Raw genomic sequence first — 7,500 nt, 5'->3', positions numbered from 1 at the left:
ATATCTCTACATATAAATGCGTCACACCCTACTGTCCACATTTTTTTAAAATAGGGACTATCTTTTTTGCAAGCCAGTTTAGAGATATTTTCCTCAACTCTGTTGACTTCCATGTAACATTGGAAAGGAGCATTGACAATAGCACTGCAACAAAATGCAGATTCCTTAGCATTTCTAGCTGGATCTTATGAATTCTTATGATCTTGGCCACTATGAAATATATTAGTTGCCATAGTAGTCTATTCTACAGAGATGGACATGAAACAATCAATTTCTTCTAGTGCTGCCTCAACAAGGGAAGACATATCTACTGTGTTCAGAACTGTCTCAAAATGTTATTCTATACTCTACTAATTATGCCTTGCTTCGAAATGTTTGCATAGATATTTTTACACCCCAAGTAGACTCCAAAGAATTTTTCCTTAGGTAGACAGCAAATGTTAGAGGTGTGACAGGGAAGAAAGAGATAATTGGGAACATATTTTTTGGGAGTACAGTGAGGTGGCGGACTTTAAGGATTCCCTGCAGGCAGCACTGTCGGAGATGCTGGGTGGGCAGATTGGTGTGATGAGGAAGATGATTTTTCTGAGCTATGATACGCAATCAGAATTGTATAGACGTGGTAAGGCCTTGCTGTATATAATCATGGTGGCTACCAGAAAAGCAATTACTAGAAAATGGAAATCAAAATCTAAACAAATTGTATTAGAAGTAGTGAATATAGTAACAGAAATAAAACAACTTGAATTGAGAGCTTTAGAAAAACGTAGGAGCAAACTACATAGGAAAAATGGGAATTTTGGGAACAATACATATAGGGGAGGAATGAGGTTAAAAAAGGCAGGACTTAAATGAGCTATGTAATGTTTGACTAAAAATGATTGTATAGATTATAAGTGATGTATAATGTTTTAAACTGGTAGTGTGTCAGTATGGTTTGTTATGTAAAATGCTTGCAACTATGATTGTGTCGGTGGGGTTTGTTTTCATTTATATAAATGTATGATTGCTTATGTTGTAAGTTATGGTTTAATAAAGATGTTTGTTGTTTAAAAAAGGGCCACGAATTGAATAATTTATGTAATATTGCTTAGGTTATATGATATATGGCAATATATGTGAAGCATAATGTTTCTTAATTTTAACTTGTTAATACAGTTTGATTACTTTTATATAAATGTAATTGTGCCTATGTCACAAGTGATAATTCAATAAAGGTGTTTAAAACAAAAAAAAATGTTCTTCCACACTCTGATAATGACCCCAGTCAAAATCAGCATTTCTCTGCCTTTGCAAATAACCTATGTAATGTTTCTGCCTGACATCTTGAGTCTTTTGGTGGTTGTTTAAAACCCTTCTGAGTCCATCCAAAAGCATTTTTTCTTGGCATGTCAAATTCCTGACAATCAAGGGCCTTCGTTGCTGCCTTCCTGACCTATTTCTTCCAATTACTCAGATTTACAGTCTCCCTATTATCACTGAATGAAAGGATGTCTTTAACATTTTGTCTTTCTTCAGTCCAGACAGCCAACGATGGGCCTAAGGGTTCCTCCACAACAAGAATAACCACATTTCTGTTACAGCTCCTCAGTGCTACATCAACTAATGGGATGTTGAAAAGTGACTTGTTTTGAATGTACATTCTCGATGCCCCTAGCTAAAGAGCTAGAAAACAATAGAGGTGTTAGCGCCCCTTGTCTAGTATGAAAGCATCTGCCATGCATTCCCAGGCATAATATAAAATTAAATCAGAACTCTGGGGCACAGAGAGCTCAATTTGTCCTGTAAGTATAACTTAATCTACATTCTTTTATCCCATGTATTGATCTAGTAATACTTTAAAACTTAACCAGTGCACTAGTCATATTCTTATTGACTGGTAAGCTTTTTAAGGTCTTAATAACCCCTTTACTATACCCTTTCCTTCTTTTACTATTGTTGCTAGTCCCTGCTCTGTAATAAATCTCTGCATCCTTAACATTCTGGAAATGCTTAAAATGATGACTTATGTATACTGAATTTAGACTTAGATACTTTAAAGCTGAAACTGTATCCCATCAGAGTCTTCTCTAATCCATGGCAAGCAACACTGGGTCCTCAGGCATCTCTCTCTCTAAAAATCCTTCATCACCCCTTATTTTCTTGATATTCTTTCATTGTTTTATTTTCTGTTTTTCTTTGCATACTTTACTATTTGGGCATAATTCTATATTCCCAAGCACTGTACTATGTCAACGTTGATTGGAGTAAAGAAAGAGAGAGATCATGACATGTAGATTATTACTTGGTATAAATATCTATAACCTCTCCATTTTCTTTCTAGCCCTACCGCATATAATATCTATGATTTTCAGTGGTTAGTCTATTATTTAGCAATTTACTTACACCTTTATATGTGCTACCAATTTCTAGATTATCTGAACCACTCTATGTATAAATTGTTTCCTCCTTAGTCCTAACACATCTCAAAACTGCACTATTTTTGCTTAAATTAGGAGTACAGCAACCAATGGGTATCTGTTTCCTATTTTTTTTAAACTGCCATATATGTATACATGTTTTTTTTTTCAAATGGTAAGCATGATGCAGACTTTATTTCATCAATAATTATGACACACAGGTACCACTCTCTAGCTATTGGTTAATCTAACCTGAAAATGATGCTTTATCTTAGGATAGAGGTCTGAAATATACATCTACGAATGGATGTATCATAATTTTCATATTTATTAATACCCTGAATTCTCTAATTTAACATCCATAAAGTATCCAATTTGATTCAGCAACCATATGTTGCCCACTGAGCTGGTCATAAAACACACCAGGCTGACTTTGCAACCTTTTATTATATAAAAGTCAAGGACAACCAGTAGTGATGCCTTACATACTTCATATGCAACAATTCAACAAATACCATCAAACCATAACTTCATGCTGGTTGGCACAAACCCACCTATTCCAGCTGGTACTTCAGAGAAAGCCTTGTGCATTTTCCTAGCTACCTCAGACCTGGTGGCAAATCCATTTAACTTATAGTTACAAGTCACATACCCCTTGATGTTGCCAACACTCAAATTTGAGTCCACTTGAGGAGAGCCAAGGCCACTGAACAAGAACAGGGGGGAAACACAAATGGAGGGGGTGAAGCTGTAAGGCTACTACCTGACCCTGCATAGAGGGTTGGGAGGAAGAGTAAGTGTGCCTGCTGATGGATTCTGGCAGGCAGGAACAGATGCACTCACTTAAATTGGGAGTGCATGCCTACACTCACCCCCACGATGATGATTCACTGCTCATGGACAATGAACTGTTACAGAGGTAAGCCATTGTTAGTCACTGAGTCGAGTTATAAAACAGACAACAGACTGACTTTGTGACCTTTTATCATATAGCAGTCAAGAGCAACCAATAGTGATGCTATAAATAATTCATGTGCAACATATCAACAAATACCATAAAACCATCACCTCAAGCCAGTTGGTGTAAATCTGGCTGTTCCAGCTGCCACATCAGAGAAAACTGGGTGTGTACTCTTAGCTACCTTGGACCTGGTAGCAAACCTATTTATCTCATACTTACCAGCCACATACCCCTTGATGTGGCCACTGGTCAAATCTGGGCCCACTTGATGAGAGCCAAGGCCATTGAGCAAGAACAGTGAGGGATATAAGGGGGGGTGAAGTTTTAAGGCTGCCTCCAACCCATCATGCTATGCCGTTGCCCCCAAATCAATAGCCACTAAGTAAATTCTGGGTTATGATAAAACAAGTTAAACTTTGAAAAATTATGAATTGCAACAACCATTTCAAAATTGAACAAGTCAAAACCCAAATTATTCAAATAAACATTGTTCAAAACATAGAAGTTGGGTTCTAGTCTGTCAATATCACTATGCTCAGTCACCTGGAAACCAGTTTGGCTAGCAGCCTACTTGACTGTGTGGTTGATAAAATGCCTGGCTCTCTCAATGGCACTAGAACTTCTAGAACCTATCCAGTACAGTCTAGGGATGATGGCAAGTAGACAAAAACTACCTTCAGATATAGCTGCCACAAGTGGTCCATATCAGATAAGATTCTGGTCAACAGTATCTTCTTAGGGGCTTGACCCAGGTAATTTCCCCTGAGGTGAATTATTACAGTGCTGGGCAAGGCTTCTTCCATGCTAATCTTATGACAGATTTCCCAAAACTGAAGCCAATTAAGGGAAACCAAAAGTATGACCTGTCCACTGATTACTATCAAAGGAACTTGAGTTACCAGCCAGTTGTGCCAAGGCTCAGATTGATTCTCTCTGAATAAAAGAATGGCCCAAGAGACAAATGACTTCCTTCTCTGCAACTGAAATAAAAATTAAGGCCTGCTGTATGACAAAAAGGCATCATAAACCCACCATCCCATTCTTTGAATGACCTGCACAGAGTGCCCTTCCATGCCTAAGTCCAAGGTATGACCTATCTGAAAGGAATGTGAGGAGTAACCTTATGGGTGAATTCCTTTCCCTGCCAAGGCATACCTAAGAAATGTGTTAATCTCTTATAGGTTAAAAGGCCTGCCCAAGGCCCAAACATCAAGTCTGACCTTTTTTTCTGAGAGAGTAATATTAAATAGCAAACTGATCCAATGCTCAGGACAAGTAGCTAGCCCACTGGTTTTGTCCAGCTGCACCTGCTGCCCTTAACCAACTTGATCAGTCTTCAGTTTCTTTAATCAAATCATAACAAACCCTTGTGGATAAAAAGATTCTCCCAACAAAGGTAAAGGAGAAGTTCATTGGCTAGGAAAGTACCTGCATACAAAGATGTGAAGAAAGCAGCTATACAGACAAACAAGTGAAAATCCTCCATGATCCTATAAATGCCTTGAATAACAAGGGAAAGGAGTTGTCTCTCAATAGGTTTTTGGGAATCCTGGAAAGATCCCCACATGTTCTCTAGGCCATTAAGTATCCTCCCATAACCCAATGTCCTGACACAGCCTGAAGGCCCCAAAAAAATGCTCCAACCATCTTAAAGTTGTAAGGTGTACTCTGAGAGTTTTAGGTGAATCCAGCACAGTGGACCTGACCATTAAAATTACAGAAACAACTGCACTCCCCATGGCCTGGAACCAGGGATCAAAGACCTGTAAAATGCCTTGAAAACCTGGAGGGATGATGAATAAGCTTTCCTAGCATTGCTGGCCCAAGAATTTGCCAAAACTAATAATGCTATTCTTCTCCAGTTAGCCAGACTCCTGTAGGAACTGGGGTACCCTTTGAGTCTGGATGGTTGGCCAAGAGGCAAAACCTGGCAAGCTGAAACTGGGTGAAACTGTCAGCTATAGGATTAAGATGACCAGAGACATGTGCACACAAAAATGACAAATTCATCTCTAGACTCAGCAAAACTAAAAGCCTTATGACTGAGTGGACCCACCTTGACCTGAAAGAATGTTTTTTTGAGAATGAAAACCACTGCGATATTATCTGAGTGAAAAATGATCTTATTGTCACATAATCTAACCTTCCATGCTAACACTGCCACCCAGATGGGAAACATTTCTTAAACATAATGTCCCTCCTCTCCCCAGACCAGCTTTCTGGCCACCATTCAGCAAACCAGCTTCCCATGAAATAACCACCTATACTGGACCCCCCTCACAGCCATATCAGTGAAAAGCTCAAGGCTGGTGGCAGTGGTCCAAGCGGACTAACAAAAAGAAATTCTATTGAACTGGATCAAGAATGTGAACCGCAATTGAAGGTCATCCTTAACACGTCTGGTCAGCTGGACCAGGTAGTGCTTCAGTCTGTTACCTTTTAAATAGTCAGATATGGACCATAGGAAGGTTCTGCCTGGAGAAACTGCCCTACAGGCAAAGTTCAGTAAACAGTGTAACTGCATGATGTCTCCTACTCAAACTATGCTGAAACCCAAGAATCTCCAAAGTAACTACTAGACTTGTTGAAGTTTAGGTGGAGAAAGCTTGAAGGAGTTATCAGTGGTGTTGAATTCTAAACCTAAAAAAGTCAGGCCTCATCTTGGTTCTTCTGACTTACCATTAACCAAGGATACCACCAACTCAGTGCAGAGATGCTTGAAAATAGGCATACCTTCCAAAACACCATCCTGACCCTCACACACCATCAAATAATCATCTAGGTAGTATACCACTGACTGGCAGGGGCTCATTTTTGCCAGAATCAATGTAAAGCTATGCAAAATTGTTTTAATCAAAGGCATTACCATGTCAAAAAATTTCTTCTCATTGAGCAAAATCTAAATAAGCTGATCTTCTTGTCTCACAGGAAGAAGATAGAAAGCAGATTGGATATCCATCTTTCAGAGCCAGGGGTCAGTATAGCCCATGATGACCCCTCCGATCTAAAGAACAGTAGGGCACTTTGGTCAGTTTGGTGTCAATAAAAATAATTGACTGAACCCCCCACACACACACACACACACACACACACACACACACACACACACACACACACACACACACACCGGGTGAGGCAAGTGATGAATCAACCTGAACCCACCTTCCTGTTTCTTGGGGACCAGGACAATTGGGGAAATGTTAAACAAAAAACAAGGAAGGGATAAAAAGGGGCCAGTTATCCTACCAGCTCATCACTCTTTGTCTATTAGCAGCCTAGCAGCAATGTGTTCATGTTCTTTAATGGACGACAAATTGTTAACTAAATAAAATCTAACGGGGCTGTGGAGAAGGGTAGCTGCTGCACTATGAACTGGATAATCTGACAGTAGGTTGGATAACCTATCTAGAAAAATGAGAGAATAAGCCCACTGTGATGCTTTTGGGTCTCCTACTAAGGACCCATCTGTGTCCATGAAAAGGTGTCTTGGCCTGAAAGGAAGTGTTTCACCCCATACCAATCCCTCTGTCTGTCTGAGAAGTAGTAAAGGCCAACCTGCCCCCAGGCAACAAGCCCCAACACCTGGAAGCAGGATGACCTTTCCCACATTCCAAACACAAGTGGATGTATTTGCAAATGGGGCAGATGCATTTGCTATGATTGAATGCCCAGCAAAATCTTGTATCCTTTGGATTAACAGCCCTGCCATCAATGCACATAGCCACCTCCTTCTCTATCATGGCACTGAGCCATATGTCAGGATGCCTTGACTCCCACCTGAGGGAACTATCAAGAGCTTTCAGCTTCCTGAACAACTAATCAAAATTCAACCAACCAAAACCCCCTTTCACATGGTGGGCTTCCATTATGGCTTCAAAATAAGATAATAAAGGCAATGCTTGGGTGGAATTCTTCTCAGTGATCATGCCCATAAATACCAGAAAACTCAGAGACCAATTATTCCAGTTACTGACCTATGTCCCGGCTAACATCTTCTTCCCAATGGCAGCTAATGCTGCCATCACCTCCTTGTTAGACATGTTATGTGCATCCAGTATGCATTTAATTCCATCATTGTCCAGTAAATCAAAGATATCTACAAACTCCCCTTTTAAAATCTTGTCTTTGACCTTGGCAGGA

The sequence above is a fragment of the Protopterus annectens genome, chromosome 2.part2 (assembly GCF_019279795.1).
Source record: "Protopterus annectens isolate FY-2018-M chromosome 2.part2, PAN1.0, whole genome shotgun sequence".
Lineage (NCBI taxonomy): Eukaryota > Metazoa > Chordata > Ceratodontiformes > Protopteridae > Protopterus > Protopterus annectens.
This window is presented reverse-complemented; position numbering follows the sequence as displayed.